Source organism: Phyllobates terribilis, unplaced genomic scaffold (genome assembly GCF_046119375.1).
Source record: "Phyllobates terribilis strain yellow unplaced genomic scaffold, ASM4611937v1 Scaffold_12__6_contigs__length_324123572, whole genome shotgun sequence".
In the NCBI taxonomy this organism is placed as follows: Eukaryota; Metazoa; Chordata; class Amphibia; order Anura; family Dendrobatidae; genus Phyllobates; species Phyllobates terribilis.
This window is the reverse complement of record NW_027362772.1, coordinates 296631718-296656133: the sequence shown is the minus strand read 5'-3', so window position 1 is coordinate 296656133 and position 24416 is coordinate 296631718.

The following is a 24416-nucleotide window of genomic DNA, read 5'->3' as shown; positions in this document are numbered from 1 at the left end:
TCCGGAAATCTACCTCCCCGGCTGGAGCCGGATTCTTCTTTGTCAAAAAGAAAGACGGCTCGCTACGCCCCTGTATTGACTATAGAGGACTCAATCAGATCACGGCTAAAAATAAATACCCCCTTCCGCTCATCTCTGAGTTATTTGATCGTCTTAAAGGCGCCAGGATCTTCTCCAAGCTGGATCTACGTGGAGCTTATAACCTGGTCCGTATCCGTCAGGGAGACCAGTGGAAAGCAGCATTTAATACCCGGGACGGACACTATGAGTACCGTGTGATGCCCTTCGGTCTCTGCAATGCTCCCGCCGTCTTCCAAGAACTGGTCAACGACATCTTCCGTGACCTTCTTTACTCCTGCGTGGTGGTATACCTGGACGACATCTTGGTCTTCTCTCCGGATCTTCCCACACACCGGAGGGATGTTCGTCAGGTCCTGCTTAGGCTCAGGCAGAACCACCTCTATGCTAAATATGAGAAGTGCCTTTTTGAGCAGACCTCTCTTCCTTTCTTGGGCTATGTTATCTCCCAGACAGGCTTGCGAATGGATCCCGAGAAGCTCTCTGCTGTCCTAAAGTGGCCCCGTCCGGAGGGCTTGAAGGCGATACAGCGATTCCTGGGCTTCGCTAATTACTATCGTCTCTTCATTCCTCACTTCTCGTCACGGACTGCGCCCATATCTGCGCTCACCCGTAAGGGAGCAAATCCCAAGGTATGGTCATCCGAAGCTGAGGAGGCCTTCCTTTCCCTGAAACAAGCCTTCTCCTCTGCCCCTGTGCTGCACCGTCCGGACTGCAACAAACAGTTCTACCTGGAGGTTGATGCCTCCTCCTCTGGAGCTGGAGCGGTGCTCACCCAGAAGTCTTCCTCCGGGAGAATGGTAACCTGCGGCTTTTTCTCTAAAATCTTCTCCTCCTCTGAGCGCAATTACTCCATAAGAGACCGAGAACTGCTTGCTGTTAAATTGGCGCTGGAGGAGTGGCGTTACCTGCTTGAAGGGGCTCTATACCCGGTGATCATCTATACGGATCACAAGAACCTGGCATATCTCCAAAATGCCCAGAGACTTAATCCACGTCAAGCCCGGTGGTCTTTGTTCTTTGCCCGCTTCAATTTCATCCTTCATTTCCGCCCGGCGGACAAAAATGTCAAAGCTGATGCCTTGTCCCGATCCTTCCTGTCCTCCGACCAAGAGGAGGAGCCTATGCACATTATCGACCCCTCCAAGGTGATGAATGTGGCCCCCTTGGATTTGACTCGTCTTCCACCCGGCAAGACGTTTGTGGCACCTCCAGACCGTGAGAGGGTTCTTCGCTGGGGTCATTCTTCTAAACTAGCTGGCCATGCCGGCCAAAAGAAGACCTTCCTACTCATTTCCCGGCATTACTGGTGGTCTACCCTGCGTAAGGATGTGGTAGACTTCGTCTCTGCCTGTTCATCTTGTGGCCACAACAAAATTCCCAGACACTTACCAGCTGGTCATCTCCTGCCGCTTCCCATACCTGTTGCCCCGTGGCAACACATCGCTATGGACTTCATTACCGATCTTCCTGTCTCTGCCGGGTGTACTGTCATTTGGGTGGTCGCAGACCGCTTCTCTAAAATGGCCCACTTCATTCCCCTGCCTGGTCTTCCGTCTGCACCTGAGCTGGCTAAGGACTTTATTCGCCATATCTTCCGTCTCCATGGCCTACCCCTCCACATCGTGTCGGACCGAGGGGTTCAGTTTACCTCACGCTTCTGGAGAGCCACATGTAAACTGCTGGACGTCACCCTGGACTTCTCCTCCGCTTACCACCCTCAGTCCAATGGTCAAGTGGAGCAGATCAATCAGATCCTTACCAGCTATCTCCGGCACTTTGTTAATGCCCACCATTCTGATTGGGTGGACCTCCTTCCTTGGGCCGAGTTCTCTTATAATAACCATGAGAGTGAATCCTCTTCCAAGTCCCCGTTCTTTATTGTCTATGGCCAGCACCTCCGGATTCCGCTCCCTGTCTCCGTTTCTGTGGACAACCCTGCTGCGGAGTCTCTTGTTAGCGAATTTTCTACTATTTGGGAGAGTACCAGGTCCACTCTTCTTCTGTCCTCTGAGCGGATGAAGAGATATGCTGATAAGAGACGTCTGGATCCGCCTCAATTCCGTCCGGGAGACAAGGTTTGGCTCTCGTCCAAACATGTGCGGCTCAAAGTACCCTCCTTCAAGCTGGACCCTCGATTCATCGGTCCCTTCGAAGTCCTCAGGCAAATTAACCCTGTGGCCTACAAATTAAAACTCCCGGCCACCCTACGGATTCCCAACTCCTTCCATGTATCTCTCCTCAAACCCGTTGTCTTTAACTCTTTTTCCAATAATCCAGGTGCCCCTCCTGCTCCGGTTTCCGCTGATGACGTCTTTGAGGTAGAGAGTATTCTGGCCTCCAAGAGGGTAAGAGGAAAGACCTTTTTTCTGGTAGATTGGAAGGGGTTTGGTCCTGAGGAGAGAACTTGGGAACCCAGGGAGAACATCAACGCCCCGCTTCTCCTTGAAAAATTTCTTTCTGGTCAAAAAAAGAGGGGGCCTAAAGGGGGGGGGTACTGTAGCATCGGCGTCTCTGCCCCGTACTACGCAGAGACGCCGTCCCTCTCACCTCCCCGCTCCTGGCGCGGCGTCCTCCAGCGCTTCTCTCCCCGCTGCTTCCGGCACGCACTCCTTCCCCGGCAGTGTGCTCAGGGCGCGCGCGCGCGCGCTCCCCCTCTCTTAAAGGGACCGCGCGCGCCGTCCTAAGGAGTCTCCGGCCAATTGCTGGAGGACCTCCCATATTTAAGGCACCTCCTCCAAAATGGAGGTGCCCGAGCAATGTTGTTGCAAAGCCTTCACTCTGCTTCAGCCCTCAGGTCCCGTTACCAGTTACCAGCCAGTCACCTGCCAGATTCCTGCTTGTTACCTGCCATTCACCTGCCAGATTCCTGCTTGTTACCTGCCAGTCACCTGCCGGATTCCTGCCTGTTACCTGCCAGTTACCTGCTTGATACCTGCCTGATATCCGTTTACCTGCTTGCAAGCCTGCGGTCCGACGGTCTGCTTTCCTACACCTGTCAGTCTGTCTATGGACCAGCCTGCTCGCTCACCTGGGAGCGCTCATCTGCTACCTGCCTGCTAGCCTACCTGGAGGCTCCGCCGTCACTTGCCGTGACCACCTGCCTGTCCAGAGACTCTCGCCTGCTCACCTGGGAGCGCTCATCTGCTACCTGTCTGCTAGCCTACCTGGAGGCTCTGCCGTCACTTGCCGTGACCACCTGCCTGTCCAGAGACTCTTGCCTGCTCACCTGGGAGCGCTCACCTGCTACCTGTCTGCTAGCCTACCTGGAGGCTCTGCCGTCACTTGCCGTGACCACCTGCCCGTCCAGAGACTCTCGCCCGCTCACCTGGTAGCGCTCACCAGCCACCTGCCTGCTGTCCTTCTACCCTGAGACTGTCCCTGTCACTTGCCGTGAGTACCCGTCCTTTTACCCAGAGACTGTCCCTGTCACTTGCCGTGACTACCTGCCCCTCTACCCAGAGACTGTCCCTGTCACTTGCCGTGACTACCTGCCCGCCTTCCCTGGGAGCCACCCGCTTCCTTACATGGACTGCCCCCTTGTATAGTTGCACAGAGGTTCCACCTCCCAGACCCGTTACAATAACACAGAGTCTTTGCAGTGCAGTCCTAGGGTATTTGCTAGAGTTGAGCCACCCCTGTAGTGTTCGAGTTCGGTTCGGTTCGTCGAACACCCGTATGTTCGCCGAACTGTTCGTCGAAATGTTCATCGAACACCTTCGAACACCGTTAAAACCAATGGCAGGCAAACAAAAACACATAGAAACACATAGAAAACACATAGAAAACACTTCAAAGGTGTCCAAAAGCTGAAAAACTCAGAAGACACAACTAACACATGGAAAAGTAAGAAGTACATATAGTCAAGTGAAAAGAAAAGAGGTGGAGGAGTAAAAGGAGGGGGAGACACAGATATAGGCATGTCATGCCCTTCTAAAATCAAGAAAGGCTGGAGTAATAATCTAAAATCAGCCTACTGTAACGGGTCTGGGAGGCGGAACCTCTGAGCAACTTATACAAGGGGGCGGTCCTTGTAAAGAAGCGGGTGGCGACCAGGGAAGACAGGCAGGTAGTCACAGCAGGTGACCGGGACAGTCTCTGGGTAAACGGGCAGGAGGTCACGGCAAGTGACCGGGACAGTCTCTGGGTAAACGGGCAGGAGGTCACAGCAAGTGACTGGGGCAGTCTCTGGGTGAACGGGCAGGAGGTCACGGCAAGTGACCGGGGCAGTCTCTGGATGAACGGGCAGGAGGTCACGACAAGTGACCGGGGCAGTCTCTGGATGAACGGGCAGGAGGTCATGGCAAGTGACCGGGGCAGTCTCTGGGTAAAGGGTAGGTACGACCTGTGACGGCTGAGCCTCCAGGTAGGCTAGCAGGCAGATGGCAGATGTGTGCTCCCAGGTGAGCAGGCGAGAGTCCCTGGATAAGCAGGTGGTCACAGCACGTGACGGCGGAGCCTCCAGGTAGGCTAACAGGCAGGTAGCAGGTGAGCGCTCCCAGGTGAGCGGGCAAGAGTCTCTGGACTGGCAGGTGGTCACAGCACGTGACGGCGGAGCCTCCAGGTAGGCTAGCAGACAGGTAGCAGATGAGTGCTCCCAGGTGAGCGGGCAAGAGTCTCTGGACTGGCAGGTGGTCATAGCACGTGACGGCGGAGCCTCCAGGTAGACTAGCAGACAGGTAGCAGGTGAGCGCTCCCAGGTGAGCGGGCAAGCTGGTCCATAGACAGACTGACAGGTGTCGGAAGGCAGACCGTTGGACCTCAGGCTAGCAAGCAGATAAGCGGATAACAGGCACGAATCAGACAGCAAACTGGCAGGAAACTGGCAGGTAACTGGCAGGTAACTGGAAACGGGAACTGAGGGCTGAAGCAGAGTAGTGAACAGTGCAACAACATTGCTCGGGCACCTCCATTTTGGAGGAGGTGCCTTATATATGGTGAAGTCCTCCGGCCATTGGCCGGGGACTCCTTAGGACGGCGCGCGCCCTAAGCGCCGTGGCCGGGAAGGAGCGCGCGCTGCCAGCAGAGCGGGAGGAGGGCACCGGGCTCGGAGCGGAGAGGTGAGGGGAACAGCGTCCCTGCCTAGCAGGAGGCCGGGACGCCGACGCTACACCTACCAACATCCAGACGTCGTGACAAGAAAATTAAAAAAAGAAATATCTTTAGGTAGAATGCGGTTCCATTCAGAACACTTTCCTTACAAGATGTAGTGGTATCACCGTTGTGAGTTGTGCCAAAAACGGAACCCAATACATTAGGACTAATCCACCATTTGTCATATCCAAGGGGCAGGTCAGTAAACGACAACATCGACGCGGAACCAAGTACAGTAGTATATACTATATCCTTTGACAAGGCAATCAGGCGGATCAAGAAGATGGGAAGGGTCACCCTAATGGCCAAAACAGACATTAATGTGGCGTTCCGGTTACTTACTACCTGTGCCTCCGAATAGTGTCCACCTATTGGGCTGCTTCTGGGAAGGAGCATACTATATAGATCACTGTTTGCCCATGGGGTGCTCCAGATCCTGCTCACTATTTGAGGCGTTAAGTTGCTTCCTCGAATGGGTTGTAATGGACGTTTCTAAGGTGTCACATATTATCCATTACCTCGACAACTTCTTATGCCTGGGCCCAAAAGATTCGCCACAGTGTGAATACACGCGGTAGTCCACCTGTGAGAAGGAGAGAGCTGGAGGGAGAGCGGACACCACAGAGCCGAGGGGTTAGATGGAGAACGGAAGAAGGAAAGAGGGCGAGGGAGGTAAGGGAGTAGAGTGGAAGGCCGACCTGAGCTCCCCCACGTTCCTGCTGGGCGGGAAACAGCCCTGGGAAGAAAAGCCGCTTGCGCATCCCTTTGAGGTTTCGGGCGCGAGCGGGCAGAGGGACTATGCTGGAGTGCCAAGCCGACACGGACAGTCCGTTCCTGTCCTTGCGACCTCCGTGTCGCCAGGTTTGTGCCAGAGCCACGTTGGACCCTGATGGCCAGCCCCCCTCTCCCAATACTGGTGCCTGTCCGCTGGTGGGTCGAGCCACAGGTGGAGCTAGGCCTCAGAAAAGCGTATGCAGGGGGAATACAGGACAGGCGAGACCCAGTTGGGTCAGAGCAAAAACGGGAACGGACACAGTAGTCACTTCAGTACCTTTTACTGGTGGAAATTCAGGCACATCCTGGAGCATTGTAGGGTGAAGGGTGCATATCAGGATCCTCTCCAATGAGCAGGTGTAAAGCCTCATGTTTCTTTCCTCTGTGTAGTAAGTTTCTGACCTGCCTGGAGCTAGGCCTAACTTTGTCTCTGTCCTGCGCTGGCTGACCTTGTGGTAGGGCCTTGTCTTGGAGTTCACGCTCCCAGTATGCGGGGCCTAAGCGCCTCCTGGCTCTGTTACGTATCAGCACCTTAGCGATCCTGGGACTTGTAGTTCTCCAGGGATTCCGGTTATGCCTTACTGGGTCATAGAGATCCCGGTAAGCTCGGATCCGGTGTCTGGTAAATGCTTTGGGGTGAGGTGGTTAAGCTCCTCTGCCCTCTATGTACTAACTCTCCACTCGCCTTCGGCCTACTCGGGCATTCACTCGGCTATACAGAGTAACGGCAGCTTGCCGAGCTTCACCGATCTTATGGCACCGGCACACCTTAAGCTCTAACTGGGCTCCCTGAATCTAGCTAGCAGGAGCCTCGAGCTCCACTGCTGAACTATTAACTGAGTTCTCTAGACTAGACTGAGCTCCACTGCAGACTGACCTCTCTTAGGCTTCTCTACTGCAGGAACTCTTCAGAGGAACTGAACTGCCTAGCTCCACCTTCCCTATTTATATCCCTAACGGGCTCCCTCTGCTGGTCTGAGGTGGAAGGTGGAGATGTGTGAATGTTTATGGGGGCCTCTTGTGGAGGATTCCATCAATGCACTCTTCTAGGATCTGTGATACCAAGCGCAGCTGGGCGTCACAGATGCTATTGACGACGAGGTTAGGTTGCGCCTTCCTGGACAGAGAAGGAGTGCTGGAAGCACGTCAACAACTGCATCCTCAACCACAACTCTGCCTCTGACCACAAGTCGTAGTGGCTCTTCAGGTCACATGGGCTCTAAGCCTTGCATAGCCTGGGCATTTTTTCAGATAGATAAGGATGACCCAACTCGTGTTATCTGTAATATTTGTCACCAAAAGATAAGTAGAGGCCAAAAAATCCATAGTTTGAGTACTTCATGCATGAACCGTCACATGGATATGAAGCATAAGTTGCAGTGGGAAGCTCACTGTGCTACAATGCGGCCTAGCGAGCCGGGCCAACCACCGTCTGTCCCATCTTGTGCATCCGCGGCTTCTTCATCCTCTGTGACTGGGGGGACAGCAGTCACACATGTTTTTGGATGCAGACCTGCCACCTCTTTACCCTTAGCCGCCAGTGTGATTGGCAGGTCATCATTTCATTTGGAAGTGGAAACACCAGCTGGTGTTGAGCGCTCTCCGACATCGAGAGCACCACCTTTGGATCAAGGCAACCTACCTTTTCCACCTGCATCTTCCTCACAGACCGGCAGTTTGCTGGGGACACCCTACTCAACCCCGTCTAAGCACAGCAGCCAGCCCTCGGTCCCTCAGATGTGGACAAGTAAAAGACCATTTCCTCCTAGCCATGACAAAGCTGTGGTTGAATTTCACCATCTGCAAGCTCTTGGCTGCAGAAATGCTGCCTTTCCACCTGGTGGACACAGAGGATTTTCGAGACCTTATGTCCGTCGCAGTGCCCCAGTACCAGATGCCCAGTTGGCACTACTTCTCAAAGAAAGGTGTGCCTGCGCTACACCAGAATGTTGCACACAACATCACCGCTTCTTTGAGAAACTCTGTGTGTGACAGGGTGCATTTCACAACAGACACTTGGACGAGTAGGCATGGACACGGGCATTACATGTCGCTGACTGGGCACTGGGTAACTATGGTGACAGCAGGACAAGGGGCTGCTGTCCAAGTCTTGCCGTCCCCACGAGTTGTACATCAATCCTCTTTATCTAGAAGTTCCTCCACTGCTTCTGCCTCCTCAACCTCCTCTCGGTCCTCCACCTGCACCCAAAGCCTGTCTGGTAATGCCACCAGCTTTCTAACTGCGCAGAAGGAATCTCGCACACCTCCTTACTATGCTGGCAGCAGGGTTGAATGGCATCAGGCGGTGTTTACTTTGAAATGTCTGGGAAATGTGAGTCACACAGCTGAGGAGTTGTGGTCAGCTCTGGAGACCCAGTTTCATGAATGGTTGTCTCCACTGGACCTGCAACCAGGGAAGGCCATGTGTGACAATGCAGCAAACCTGGGTGCGACCCTTTGCCGGGCAATGTCACACACGTGCCTTGTATGGCTCACGTGTTGAACCTGGTTGTCCAGCAATTTTTAGCCCACTATCCAGGACTAGATGGACCTCTGCAGACGGCACGGTCGCTGTGTGCTCACTTCCGCCGTTCGCATCCCGCAGCTCAACGACTTACATCTCTACAGATGTCGTTGAGCCTGCCAGTTCACCGGCTGAAATGCGATGTGCCGACATGGTGGAATTCAACTCTGCACCTGTTGCTGCGGCTGTGGCAGCACCGACAAGCCCTGGTGCAATACGTTCTGACGTATAGCCTGGGCGAACGAGATCCAGAGGTGGGGCAAATCAAGCTGCAAGAGTGGTCTCAGATCAGGGACCTATGAAGTTGATGCGCCCCCTGGGCCATGGGGTACCCGGAGCCAGGCCGGTAGACGCTGGGGGTTGTAGTCACTGTGGCGGTGACCCAGTCCGTGACCCTGGGCAGTCAATCAAAGGGTCATTTGTATATATGGGTTTTATAATGTCCGACTACGCCACCTATGGAGTGCGGCCAAAGGGGCCGCCGCTGCAGAACAGTCCTCTGAAGCTGGTGGTTTTGCAGCAATGGTATTATTACTCCCCACAGGAAGAGTGTAGCTTCAGGGCAGTGTGGGTGGATGATGGTGGTTGTAGTGCAGGGAGTCAGTAATGAACACAGAGTCCGTGTGATGCAGTCCCAAGATCTTTACTCACAGTTTTTGCAGTCCAGATTACAGGTACCAGAGCAATCTCCCCCATCATGCTGTGCGTACTCAGTGAGGGGCTCAGTCCACCCCCAGATAGCTCTGGAGTACTTAGCAGGACCCCCTTCTGTGTGTCCTTTCTCTAGCCTTCTCCCTGCACCTCACACCCAGTGACACTTCTATCCGGTATCCTCGGGCCTTTACGGGCGATGTGTTTTCCGTCCCCTGGGTCCTATGTGGCTACCTTCTTAGTGAGACTGGTGTGGACTTTGGCCTGCAGTACATTAAATGCTGCAGCCTCCGGTTTCTAGTTGAGCCCTGTTGTTTCTCCGCTAGTTTAGGGACCGGTTCCCCTTATCTGGCCTGACCCCTCTACCTCCAGGTTGCAGCGGGCGTACGGGTGGCCTTCTGCACGGCCCGTACCCCTAGGGTCACTTCGGTTCCTGGAGTCTTCCTGCTCCCACTCCTCTCTTCTCTCCTTCAGTCCTGGGCCTCCAAGGCTAGGCCCGCCTCCGGAGCAGAACTCATGCAGAGCCTCTGCTCCTGTCACTTCTCCTCCTCTGACTGGCTTGCTCTTTCTAAGATGGCTATCTTGATAATGGCATTCCATCAATGTGTGATAGGAAGAAATTACTTTGTGATCTGATAGTTATATATGTTTTTACTATTGTTACCCGACTCAGTGTACCGTTTGTGGGTTGTAGAAGTACCCAAGAGCCCCTGCCTCCTGGAACCGTTTTCGATTGGTGTATGCGTAGACGTATTGCATTATTGGCTATGACTACGTCCTGGTGTAATTAGCCTCCACTGGTGGTAATTTTGGATTGAGGGACTAATTCGCTTATGCATAGCGCCCCGAAGAAGGTGATCGCAAATGCAGTAGACAGTAGTGTTGCTTCAAATTGTGAGTGTCATGTTAATGGTGTTAGGGATATGATGTGAGAAATCAGTTTTAGTGACACGGGTCGGGACGTCTACACTCCTGACTTGGCTGACCCCTTTTCCACCCTTTTATGGATTGTCTGATGATGAATCTCTTTGTCACATCTCCCCAATTCAGTAGTTGGAAGTGAAATGCTACTACGGTCAGACACCGCTGCGCTGACGCCCCTGATATGCCCCTCATCATTAGCTGGTGGAGAAATTTTATGGTGACTTATAATCTGGCTTGTTCACATTGGTCAACCCGTCTGCCTCCTACTAGTCGTGTCCACTCTTCCCATGCCTTACCGTATGCTTGCCACGTCAACGGGGCAACTGACGCTCTGATTAATGGCATCAACTATTCGCCACTAGATCCCATAGGGAGGGTGGGCAACTGATGCCCGATGGGTGGTCGTTGGGGAGGAGCTCTGTGAAAATCTGCCAATTGAATTGTGATAAAGCGTTTGCAGCAGCTTTAGACCCCTCAGCATCGTGGCTAGCGCGGACCCATACATTGTGTTTTAGGCACAGGAATGCTAGCCGGTGTAGTAGGCCTAGCACTGGGAGAGACGATGATGCCATCTTATTAATGCAGTGCACTAGGCTGGTGTTTTTTCTTTTGAAGCGTATATATTTGTTAGCCAGGCACGCGCCCCATATTTCTATTGCTACCGCTATAGGGAAGAAAAATTATTTTCCGGCTAGATGCAGCTAAAAATTATTATTAACTTCAAAGCTGGTGGAGCTTGGTATAGATGGCCTAATACAATGAGTACCACACACTGCTACTATGCCCCAAATTATTTTCCAGGCAAGATGCAGCTAAAAATTATTATTAATTTCAGACCTGATGGAGCTTGGTATAGATTGCCTAATACAATGAGTACCACACACTGCTACTATGCCCAAAATTATTTTCCAGGCAAGATGCAGCTAAAAATTATTATTAATTTCAAACCTGGTGGAGCTTGGTATAGATGGCCTAATACAATGAGTACCACACACTGCTAATATGCCCAAAATTATTTGACAGGCAATATGCAGCTAAAAATTATTATTAATTTCAAAGCTGGTGGAGCTTGGTATAGATGGCCTAATACAATGAGTACCACACACTGCTACTATGCCCAAAATTATTTTCCGGGCTAGATGCAGCTAAAAATTATTATTAATTTCAAAACTGGTGCAGCTTGGTATAGATGGCCTTATACAATGAGTACCACATACTGCTGCTATGCCCAAAATATTTTCCAGGCAAGATGCAGCTAAAAATTATTATTAATTTCAAACCTGGTGGAGCTTAGTATAGATGGCCTAATACAATGAGTACCACACACTGCTACAATGCCCAAAATTATTTTCCAGGCAAGATGCAGCTAAAAATAATTAGTAATTTGAAAGCTGGTGGAGCTTAGTATAGATGGCCTAATAGAATGAGTACCACACACTGCTACTATGCCCAAAATTATTTTCCAGGCAAGATGCAGCTAAAAATGATTAGTAATTTGAAAGCTGGTGGAGCTTAGTATAGATGGCCTAATAGAATGAGTACCACACACTGCTAATATGCCCAAAATTATTTTACAGGCAAGATGCAGCTAAAAATTATTATTATTTTGAAAGCTGGTGGAGCTTAGTATAGATGGCCTAATAGAATGAGTACCACACACTGCTACTATGCCCAAAATTATTTTTCAGGCATGATGCAGCTAAAAATTATTAGTAATTTGAAAGCTTGTGGAGCTTAGTATAGATGGCCTAATAGAATGAGTACCACACACTGCTATTATGCCCAAAATTATTTTACAGGCAAGATGCAGCTAAAAATTATTATTAATTTCAAAGCTAGTGGAGCTTGGTATAGATGGCCTAATACAATGAGTACCACACACTACTACTATGCCCAAAATTATTTTCCAAGCTAGATGCAGATAAAAATTATTTGTAATTTGCAAGCTGGAGGAGCTTAGTATAGATGGACTAAGAATAAGTCCCTCACACTGCTACAAGCCCAAAATTATTTTCCAAGCTAGATGCAGATAAAAATTATTACTAATTTGCAAGCTGGTGGAGCTTAGTATAGATGGCCTAATAGAATGATGCTATGCCCAAAAGGTTTTAGTTGGCTAGGTGCAGTAAAAAAAAATGTATTCTATACACAGGTGGTATAGCTTGCAACACAGATACACTACTCCACTGACTAACACACACTGCAAGAGGCCAAAAAGGATTTGCTTAGCTAGATTTAGCCAAATGCTGTGAAAAACACTTGCACAGCACTGGCACAGACCTGCCTGGCAAAAAGTCCTAGGAAATTCTGTAAAATAGTCCTCAAAAGGACTGCAATTACAATTCGTCCCTACTCCCAACCTATCTATTTCAGAGCACATACCTGCCTGCTAAAAGTCATAGGAAATGCTGTAACCTAATACTCAAAAGGACTGCAATCACAACTATTCCCTACTCCCAAGCTATCTGTATATTTTAGAGAAAATTGGCTTGAAATTAACACTGAAAGTATAGCGCACACAGCAACAGCGGTGCCGTCTAACACGCAGCTGCAGCAGTGAGAAAATGGTGGCGACGGGGAAAATGGCTGGGTCTTATAGGGCAAGGACATGTGACATACACTGCCAATGACACATGCCCTTGCTTGTGTGAAAAAAAGCAGTTCGCTCCATGTGTGCGCTGCTGATAGGCTGACAGATTGCACCTCCCCACTGTAAATGCAGGAAAGAGAAAAAAAAATGGAGATCTTCATTATTTCTGCAGAGATCCATCCCCTGCCCCTCCCCCCGCCCCGCTGTACACTCAAACTGCGTATTAACATTGATTATCAGCATTACTGTGAAAAAATCCAGTTATGATTTTGGTGCACGAACAGTTATCGAACATAACCACGAACAGCCGGATTTTTTTCAAATCATTCGTGTTCGCCGAAAGGCTCGAACACCGCTCAAAACAGGTCGAATTTGAGATTGGCGAACAGTTCGAGTCGAACAACGCTCATCTCTAGTCTTTACTGGTGGCAATTATATAGGCCCCAACGGGAGTACTTGCTAGGGATGAGGGTCTGGTCAGTCTGGGAGCAATCCTAGAATTCCCCTGGTCAGGTGGAGTGGTAGGCCTGCCGTTCTGGCTGTACTCTTGTACTCTTTTGGCTATCCCGCTTATAGTCGTGTTGTAGCCCACGTCCCTGAGTGTAACGTGCTGCTCACCCGTATGGCTGGTGACCCGGATCCCATGTATTCCTCGCTCCACTGTGGCGGTACTGGTCCTTTTGTGTGGTTGAGCCTCCGGGCTTCTGTTGGCCAGGAGACCTACAATCTCCGGTTTCTGCTTCTGGGCTTGAAGGGTCCCACAGCCTTGGTGTGTACTCTGGCTAGGACGAGCTCTGCCAGCTCCAGTCCTCAGCTCCTTGCTCCTGTGTCCTCAACTCGACTACTGGCCATGTCTGAGCTAACCCCGCCTCCAGATCCAGTTATAAAGGGTAGGATCATCCCCTTTCTGGCCTGGGGCAGGAGGTGTTGCATGTAGTGTGTTCCCTGACCAGGAAACTCCTGTTTTGCTCCCAGACATGGTATTACTACCACTGTGGCAACCAGACCCTCTGGGGTGCCGCATTCCACCCCAGGTAAATTTCAGTACTCCGGGACTGAGCATATTTTGCAAAAATACAACAGGTAACAATACATTAACATATTTACAACCATTAGAGTCTTTAAAGGTCACGGTATCATCCGCAACCAGGTGTCCATTTCACTGAAACAAGGTGCAATCTGAGGGACCCGTCCCAAACCCTCAACGTAGGCCCTGGGGTGGCTACAGGGCATTGATGATCCGGAGTTGGACCACGTCTTCAGCCACCTCCACGGGTTTTTGTTCAGTGGTCTGCTGAAAAGGGGCACTTTACAGGTGCAACTATTTACAAGGTAAGTTTTTGGTTACTCATCGTCCATAACCTGAAAGTCTTTTTGGACCCTGTCGGGTAACTGGAAAAACATATTAAATACACACATAAAACAATTCAACATTACAGTTAAAGTTACATTTAAATTTTCCAACGAGCAGGAATTTGACCCTTAGTGGTTCTGGTAGACCTGCGTAACACACTGTCTGTGTTCTACCTTGGTCTCCTGCATTTACCCCTAGTGTGGTGGGCTCAATGTTCACCTCACTACAGGTGTTTGGAGGTGTCTCTGGTAGGTTGGGCAGCTTCCTACGGATCCTTTGCCTTACCGTGGGTACGACAGGCTCGCTACTAGCAGAGGGTAGATTCTCCTGGTCTGCTGATGAGGAATCTTCTGTCTCCGGGGCCAATGGTTCTTCCAACTCTACTGAGACTTCTGCAGCTTCCTGAGGAGCTGGCTGGAGGAATGTAAGGACTGGTACAACAATGGCATTATTCACTTGTGTCCATAACCATGGAAATTCTCCGAGTACCGTGCTGACCATTTCTTCCACTTCCTCTGCGGGTTGAGGGATATCTTGACCTTCTTCAGCATGCTATAGCTGCTCGGGACATTTCTTCAGGTGGTCTCTGGAAACTGTTGCTGTCCTTTCTCCTCCATCCTTACTTATGAGGTACACCTTGGTGTTATCATGACTTGATGGTAGAATGGTGTACGGCTCTTTTTCCCAATGGTCATCCAATTTGTGGAGTCGCCTCTTCCTCTTTAGGACTTGCTCTCCAGGTGACAGGGGAACAGCAGGTGCATGTTGATTGTAAGTCTTCTCCTGCCTTTATCTTGCTTGAGACAGACTTCTTTAAACACTTTCCTGTACCTTACGGTATTGTTGTTGCTGCTCAGTGTCCCAATCCGTATCTGGTGAGGTGTCCTCTGGTGTTAGGACTCCCATATCCAGGTCAATGGGCAGCTTACCAGGTCTGGCTCTCATCAGGTAAGCAGGCGTGCAGTTGGTGGAATTCACTGGGATGTGATTTTACAGGTCCACTAGATCTGGCAACTTTTCTTGCCACAGACTGCGTTCTTCCAGGGGCAACGTCTTCAGGAGGTCTATCACCACCTGGTTCATCTTTTCACACATCCCGTTGGTCTGGGGGTGATAAGGCATTGCCCGGATCTTCTTGCAGCCATACAGGTTGCAGAATTCCTGGAATACCTCCGCTTTGAAGGCCGGACCTTGGTCAGTTTGCACACGTTGTGGGTAACCATGCAGGTGGCAGAAGTGCTGTTGGAAAGCTCTGGCCGCTGTTTGAGCCATTTGGTCCTTGACTGGCACTACTACCAGGAACCGGGAGTAGTGGTCTACGATGGTGAGAGCGTAGACATAGCCTGACCTGCTTGGGGACAGCTTCACGTGGTCCAGGGCTACCAGTTCGAGTGGCTGCTTGGTGATGATGGGCTGCAGGGGAGCCCTCTGGCTGGCACGGTCTTTCCTTCTCAGGTTGCACGGTCCGCAGTCTCGACACCACCTCTCGATTGCTCCTCTCATGCCAACCCAATAGAACCCTTCACGTAGCAGGACTTCCAGCTTCTTCCATCCAAAATGTCCCGCTCCATCGTGGTACGCTTCCAGGACCATAGACGAGTCCCGCCTCGGGACTACCACCTGCCAGACCAGCTCATGTGTCCAGGAGTTGACAGTTCTTCGACACAGCTTCCGTTCATAGATGAACAGCTTACGCTTCTCTTTCCACAGATGCTTGGTCTCCTCTGGAGCATCTGGGTCAGGGTATGAGTCGGCTCGTGTCAGCAACTCTTTGACTAGGTGGACAGCCGGGTCACTATCTTGTGTTTCTGCCCAGCCGTGGTGGGGAAAGGGATTGAACGTGGCCTCTTTGGTGGCCGAGTACCTGTCTTTCACACAGTGGGAGCACTGAGTTATCTCATGACGGTGGAAAGCGGGGATTTCTATCTCTTCCAGTTCTTCTGGGTCTTCTCCCCCATCTGGCAAGTTAGGCATCCTGGACAGTGCATCTGCCTTGGCATTCTTGCGCCCAGCCCGGTACTTGATGGTGAACTCATAATTGGAGTGTCGGGCCATCCATCTCTGCTCCAGGGCACCAAGTTTTGCAGTGTCCAGGTGTGTCAGCGCTTTGTTGTCTGTGAATATGGTGAACTGGGAAGAGGTGAGGTAATGTTTAAAGCGCTCTGTCACTGCCCATACCACTGCGAGGAACTCTAGCTTGAAGGAGCTGCAATTTTCAGGGTTCCTTTCTGTGGGCCGGAGCTTCCTGCTGGCATAAGCGATTACCCGTTCTCTGCCCTGCTGGATCTGGGACAGCACCGCTCCCAGTCCCACATTGCTCGCGTCCGTGTGGAGGATGAAGGGCTGGCCATAATCAGGGTAAGCCAGGATCTCGTCCCCCGTGAGGGCCATTTTCAGCTGGTGGAAGGACTCATCTTCCAGCTTGTCCCATTTGAATGGCGGCTTCTGGTTTTTGGCCTTCCTGGACTGGCCTATCAGGAGGTTCTGCATGGGTGCCGCCATCTTGGTGAAGCCTGGAATAAATCTTCGGTAGTAGCCTACCAACCCAAGGAACTGCCGCACTTCCTTTACGGTGGAGGGTCTTGGCCAGTCCTTGATTACTGTGATTTTATCGGGGCCTGGAGCTACACCGTTAGTGCTCACCACATGCCCCAGGTACTGTACCTTGGGCTTCAGCAGATGACATTTTGAGGGCTTCATCTTTAGACCAAAGCCAGCCAGGGCGTCAAACACTTCCGCCTGGTGCTTCAGATGGTCCTCATATGTCTGGAAGTATACAATGACGTCATCCAGGTACAGCAGGGCTGTCTCGAAATTCTTATGTCCCAGACAGCATTCCATCAACTGCTGGAAGGTTCCTGGCGCGTTGCAGAGCCCGAATGGCATGCATTTGAACTCGCTGAGGCCCATCGGGGTGGTGAATGCGGTCTTTTCCTTATCCGCCTCTGCTACAGGAACCTGCCAATACCCACTAGTAAGATCCAAAGTGGAGAAATAGTTAGCAGACTTTAATGCAGCTAGTGATTCCTCTATTCTGTGTAATGGGTATGCATCTTTGTGTGTTATGTGGTTGATTTTCCTGTAGCCTACACACATTCTCATAGTGCCATCTTTTTCTTTACAAGAACTAATGGAGCTGCCCAGGGGCTACAACTGCCTCTTATTACCCCAGCCTCCTTCTTTTCTCGCAACATCCCTTTGGCATTTTGGTAGTGTGCAGGGGGTACAGGCCGGTACCTTTCTTTAATGGGTGGATGGTCTCCCGTGGGGATATGGTGTTGAACCCCCTTTACCTGCCCGAAGTCAAGTGGATGATTACTGAAGACCCTTTCGTATTCCTGTACCACCCGGTATAAACCTTGTTTTTGGTGTGGAGGGGTGGAGTCAGTGCCCACATGCAGCTTCTGACCCCAGTCCTCCATTTGTCCCTTGGAGCCGTTATCCTCCGCCTGTTGGGATGGAGGCAAGGGTTCCACTGTCTTTATAGAATTCTGGTTGACAGTGAACAGTTTGGCTAGGGTGGCATACTGGGGCAAATGGACTACTCTCTCCCCAATGTTTAGGATGTGGACGGGTACCCTCCCATGGCGGACATCAACCACCCCCCCGGGCTGTCAAAATGGTGGGCCTACTGTCAGAGTAGACGGGCTCTACCAAGGCCTGGTAATCGCTATCCCTTAGACCAATAGCTGCCCGGCACCATATCATCATTTCACTTTTTGGGGGCATGGCAATAGGAAATGGGTCACTCATCCTAACACTACCAATTTCACCACCAAACAGTTCTACCTGTTGTCTTTTCATATGGGCTCTGATCTCCCTCTGTAGAACCCGCTGCTGGCTGGAACTCGTGGTTTCTGCAACCTGCTGCAATAAGACTATTATTTCTGCAAGACAATTTTCAATAACATTAGTGCCTAAAGTTATCATGGGATGACTTTCTCGGCGATCAATGTCAACAATTATCAGTCCTTGTGCTGGCAGTTCGACTTTGCCAACCTTTATGGTCACTTCTTTGAACCCCACCTGAGGTACGGGTTGACCATTGCTAGCATAAATGCTCAAATGTTCATCTGGACGGCGGGTAATGTCAGAATCAGTCCAGTACCATTTGAAAAGAATGTAGGGGATGGTGGTCACCTGGGATCCAGTGTCCAGCAACGCGCTCATTTGAAAGTCGTCAAGCATGACAGGTAGGACCGGTCGTCCTCCCACATATTTGTCTCGCCACTTGATGGGCCAGGTGGTCTTATGCCTGGGGGTTGGCCCTCTGCCGCAGGTTTTGCTCATTTAAATGACAGTACCTTGCATAATGTCCTGGCTGGTTGCAGCGGCGGCAGATGGGTTGTCCGTCCAGGTCGTAGCGGTCGCTGTTCCTCCCTCTGGATGGTGGAATCCTCTTCTGTCGGCGCCACGGAACCTCCACCGGACTGGAAGCCAGCTGGATCTTTCCTTTTGGAGACACCTGCAAGGACTGTACAGTTTTGGTTAGTGCTGCTACACTTTTAGTCAGCTCTTGGACCTGATGGTGCAGGTCTGTAGACGTGGCATTGTCCAGAGTCTGTTCATCAGCTCCTACAGGTTCTGGGGAAAAGGGTGCCACCTCCTGGTGGTAGATGATAGCTGGGCGGCGGTGAGATATAGCACCACCTGGTGCCAGTTCTCACAGCACCCGGATGGCTCTGTCCTTAAACTGTGCAAAGTCCAAGTCAGGGTTTTGCAGAGCTATTATGCGCAGCTGGGTTCGGTGGGTGCTGGACAGTAAACCCTCAATAAATTGTTCAGTTAACAGTCTGTTTTCATCACGCACACTGTCAGGGTTTACCTGTTTGATGGCCATCAGCGCCTCCTGCAAGTTTAAAGCATAGTCCCGTACATTGTCCTGTGCCCGTTGTTTGCACCCATAGAACTTCATTTTTATCCCTGCGGTGGTACGGGTGTCAAAAGTGTCCTTTAGGACGGCCAGTATCTCCTTTACAGTCCCTTTTTCTCTGGCTGACCAGGATTTTACCTATCTCTGGGCTGCACCAATCAACTGGCCTATAAGGATGCTCACTTTCTGCTCCTTGGACAGGGGATATGCTCTCCTGAGTACTGGGGCAGCCACGCCGCTCCCGGAATGTAGGGCATTGTGAATGGCATCACTGCGGCAGCGGCCGCGCTGGCGGTGGAAGTTCCCTCCATATCTGGCGTCTTCTTCCCCCCTAGTGAGCCGTGGCCTACCTTCTTTCTCCTTCCTTCCGTAGGAGGCAGTTCCGCAGGTGATAAGCCCCGTCGAGGACCTGGCGTCGCACACGTCTGACGTCAGCATTCCCGGTGGCTCCTTCCAGGACCTGGAGTTGCGTCAGCGAGCGGGGCGGGGCTTCGGACTTCGCGCATTTTCAGAGATCACGCTCCTCTTCTTCCCGAGCGGCGACCCGAGAATGGCGGACAATGGAGTGAAAACGGCAGCAGATGGCGGGAAATCTTCACCACGGTATGCAACACAGTCTGTGAAGGCGCACAGTACCCGGTGGTCGCGGGCACGAAATCCTGCCGACTACGCCAAAGTTGACGCGCCCCCTGGGCCGTGAGGATACCCGGAGCCGGGTCGACTACGCCACCTGTGGAATGCGGTTATTGGAAACCGCCGCTGCGGAGCAGTCCACTGAAGCTGATGGTACGTGCAGCAAGGTGATGTAACTCCCCACAGGAAGAGCGGAGCTTCAGGGCAGCGTGTATGGATGATGGTGGTGATAGTGCCTGGATCAGTAATAATAACACAGAGTCTTTGCAGTGCAGTCCTAGGGTCTTTACTGGTGGTAATTATATAGGCCCCAACGGGAGTACTTGCTAGGGATGAGGGCCTGGTCAGTCTGGGAGCAATCCTAGAATTCCCCTGGTCAGGTGGAGTGGTAGGCCTGCCGTTCTGACTGTACTCTTTTGGCTATCCCGCTTATAGTCGTGTTGTAGCCCACGTCCCTGAGTGAAACGTGCTGCTCACCCGTATGGCTGGCGACTCGGATCCCGTGTATTCCTCGCTCCTCTGTGGCGGTACTGGTCCTTTTGTGAGACTGAGCCTCCGGGCTTCTGTTGGCCAGGAGACCTACAATCTCCTGCCATGCGGTTTCTGCTGCTGGGCTTGAAGGGTCCCACAGCTTCGGACTCCGGTGTCCGGTTCTCGGTGTGTTCTCCGGCTAGGACGAGCTCTGCCAGCTCCAGTCCCCATCTCCTTGCTCCTGTGTCCTCAACTCGACTACTGGCCCTGTCTGAGCTAACCCCGCCTCCAGATCCAGTTATAAAGGGCAGGATCCTCCCCTTTCTGGCCTTGGGCAGGAGGTGTTGCATGTAGTGTGTTCCCTGACCAGGAAACTCCTGTTTTGCTCCCAGACATGATATTACTACCACTGTGGCAACCAGACCCTCTTGGGTGCCACATTCCCATCGATTTGGGCAATTTTTAGGCCACCTGAAAAATTCCCGAGTTTCCCATAGACTTACATTGGGCTCGTTGCTCGTATCAAGCACCAGAGTATTCCAATTTACTTGACTCAAACAACGAGTACCCGAGCATTTTAGTGTTTGATCATCACTAGTAAACATCGTCAAATAATCATCTGAAGCCTTATGATCTCTTTGTCCTAAGGAACTAGTATTGTTGTTTATTTGATGAAGTCTTTATCAGCAAATAATGACAGCACAAGAGGATCAGGAGAACCGATCATTTGCTAATAGCCAAGTGTACCTGTAACATGCAAAGACACATAATGATGAGAGTTTTGTTACATTTTTACACTGTTCTTAATACCCCACTGTCTGTTACAATGTCTGTTATTTTCACAATCTCTAGGATTATGGAAATCGCCAATCTTAGCTGTTGTATTCTTCCTTTCAGCCTTAGCTATCACAGAATCACAAAAATCTGTCTTCGGGCCCTGACTATTTGCCTCTGCAATAGTTTTAAGAGCCAGCCCCGATCCCAGATTTAAATCACGTATGAGAAAAAAATGGCTTCCCCGATAAACCATAAAAACGATAATATGTCAACTTAAAAATAGCAAATTTCCTAATGATGATTTCTAACTCTGACTGATTTACTCATAGACTTTCTCATGTTGAATGTAAATCTTCCAAAATGACAACCTACAACCGATAGTTATAAATGGAGTCTAGCTCATCCTCGTCCGTCTAGGTTTGTGTACTTGATGTCAACCAAAGCACACGTATGACATGGCAATCCAATTAGACATGAACTTCTTTGTGAAGCTTGATTCAAATTTTAATATTGGTGGAAAGTGGTTTATTAAAGATCACCAGTTTATATCATCTGTTATAGTTGATGGGCAACAAAGCATAGAATTCTCCTGACAGTTTGGATTAAAAAAAACTCTGTATTCTTTATTTCAGCAGATTAAAAACATTCCAGGTTAAATTCAAGCAAGTTTTATGGCAGCATCCCAGATGTTTTGGACATAACATTGCCCTTATTCATGGATTATCCTGGTAAAAAAAACTTACATTGTTTAAATAAAACATGACCAGTCCTACAAGAGGTGGGATAATGGTTGAGATTCTTGGGACTCAACTAAAGGGGTGTTCACACGTTCTTAAATTACTTTAATTTTGTACGTTTGCAAGTTTGTAAATGAATTGCTTTTTCTATCTGCTGTCACTAACATTTTATCTTTTACAGTGCACAGCTGGTTTCCATGGAGCCTCTAATGCCAGCCTAGAGTGCGCAGTAGCTACATTCCAGAGGTAACTCTTAACATCCCAGTCAGCTCTCTAAAGTCTGTTGATTTCTATACAGCAGTTAGCTGCTCACCTCCTTCCCCTCCCTCTCAGTTTCTTAAGAGATACAGTTATAAATCACCAGCAGGTTTCAGAGCAGGTCTCCTAATCTCAGCATTCTGAGATCGATATCTCTATGTGTAAATACAGTGATAGCAGTGTATAGCTCAGAACACACCAATGCTAGCCAAATGTGTTACAACAGAACTTGTGCTGAGCTTTATTGTTCTTCTAATATTACAGTTCTATTCAACAGAGTTGTCAGTCAAGGAGGAAAGCCCGCTCCACCACAAACTAGGAAGTGAGGAGACTGTAAGGATATTGCTCTGAACTGCTCAAGAGGCAACTTGAGAATACCCCTTTAACACTAATTCACAACATATGGTATGGTTTAAAAGTTTGAATCCCAGTCTCCAAAATGCAAAAGTTAATACCTTTATAACATATGAAAGCAAAGATGTCAGATTTAAAAAAGATGAACAAAATCAAATGTCTATGCACCTTTATTGAATCAAATGTTGGAATCATAGAATGCAATATTACCTAACATTCTGTATGAAGTTCCCTTATATCTCATGACATAGGTATGTTGCTGCTATTTATCATTTTAATATATCATTCTAAGATTTAAAACCTAAATGCACAGTCACCGGCCGGGACCCTGTTTTACTTCCCTGCTCTACCCCCGCTATCTTTCTGAGATCAAAGAATCAATATCTACAGGACGCATGCACCCCGCGCCATCAAGGACTCCCTGGACTAGCAATATTCCAGATCCATCCACAACTGTAAGTTACGGAGCTACACTCCAACAGAGGATCCAGAGATAATTATCACACTACTATGTGCCTATACTGCATTAACAGCACCGGTTTGGTGTAACACTACCCAAAGTACGCTGGTCAATGTCAGCATCCTAATCCTAGGACAGGCTGTATTCCAGGCAATACTACGCTGACAGCCATTATAACGCTGGCTGCCATAAGGAAAGCTGAATTATCACTGAAACCATTTCTCCAGTGACCATGTTTCAAACCTCTGAGCTCTGAATCATAAAAATTCCACAGGTAAACCCAATGCTCTCTCCTGTACTGTTATTTATCTGTGGACCTTACCTGTGGCTTACCTATTTATATACTAAACTAAACATCAACTGACATTTACTGTATTCAGCACCTTCCAGGCAATGCCCTGTTCACTGTTTGGGATCCGCTATTATTTACTACAACCATCAAAATTGCCTCACGCTATGGACCCAAACCTCGATCCATACCAACACCAGGTAAATTGTACTGTTTTTGTGGTCATGTGATGCGTTAACTTGCTAACCAGCCCTGAATCATATATATAAACAATTTACAGGCAAACTTAACCTTCTCTCCTGTATTATTATTCACTTATACCTAGCACTTTCCAGGCAATGCTCCCCACGTGAGATGTCCAATATCGGGGAGCTGCTATCGTTTACCACGACCATCAAAATTATCTCACGCTACGGACCGAAACCCCAATTCACACCATAATCAGGTAAAGTGTACTCCCTCTTTGGGCATGTGGTGAGTCAACTTGCTCATTAATGTCCTTTTCCCCTCCATTCTAATCCAGGTTCCCACCTGGACCACCTCAACTTCGTCAACTTCAACCTACTGCACAGGAATCCCGCTTAGAGCTTCATTTTATCTCTCAGAATCTATTTTTATAATTCCTATTCTCTAATTTTTAAATGTGATATTTATATGTGATATTTTATTTTATTTAAAAAAATAAAAAGTACCTGTGAAACACATTTATTCTCTCCATGCTTATAGCAATCTAAAATCTCCTACTTCAAGGCCTAACCTTACCAGCGCAAGACTTATTTATTTATTTCTTTATATTTCTATTTTGGATTTTCCAAAATCTGTCAACCTGTGGTTGGTTGTCTGTCTTTTGCAGCAGGTAAAAGCAGGCATACCTACCAGCGCCTGCATGCTTTTATTTATCACTAAATGCATGGTGATTCTTTTATATTTTACACAAAGCTGAAACATGGAAACTCTCCCATGTTGTATCTATGTGTGGACTGCAATCTACTAATACCTAACGAGTCACATAAAACAGAAGAAGCACTATTAGAAGTGAATAGTAATGAGCAAGCATGCTCACTACTGCTCGGTGCTCGCCCGAGCATCTCACTGCTCGAGATGCTCAGAGCTTGTGGAGTATTTCCGGGGTAGCTCGGCGATAGATCGGGTCACCTCCCTGCATGTTTGGTGCTCTTTAGAGTGCCAATCAACATGCAGGGATTGTCTGCCACACACTGTAATGCCGCAGCCATGTTGGTTGTGGCATTACAGTGATTGGCTGGCTGCACAGCGTCATCAGGTCTATATCAGACGCAGCGCCGCCATGCTCATCACAGTCTACTCTGCAATCAGGCAGTGTAGGGAGAGGTGCTGCTGAACTAGGGAGAGATTTGCTTGTTTCTTAGTTAGTGTAGGTATACCACCATATTATTGTTATTATTCATATATCCATCTCAACTAACAGTCCTTCTGAGGACTAATCCAGCTGCATAGATATCAGTGCTAGGCAGGCAGGCAATGTATATGGAAGATTGCAGTGCATATTAGCAAGAGGGTCCATTCCAGTTCTGCTTGCTGCTGATGGTTTTACAG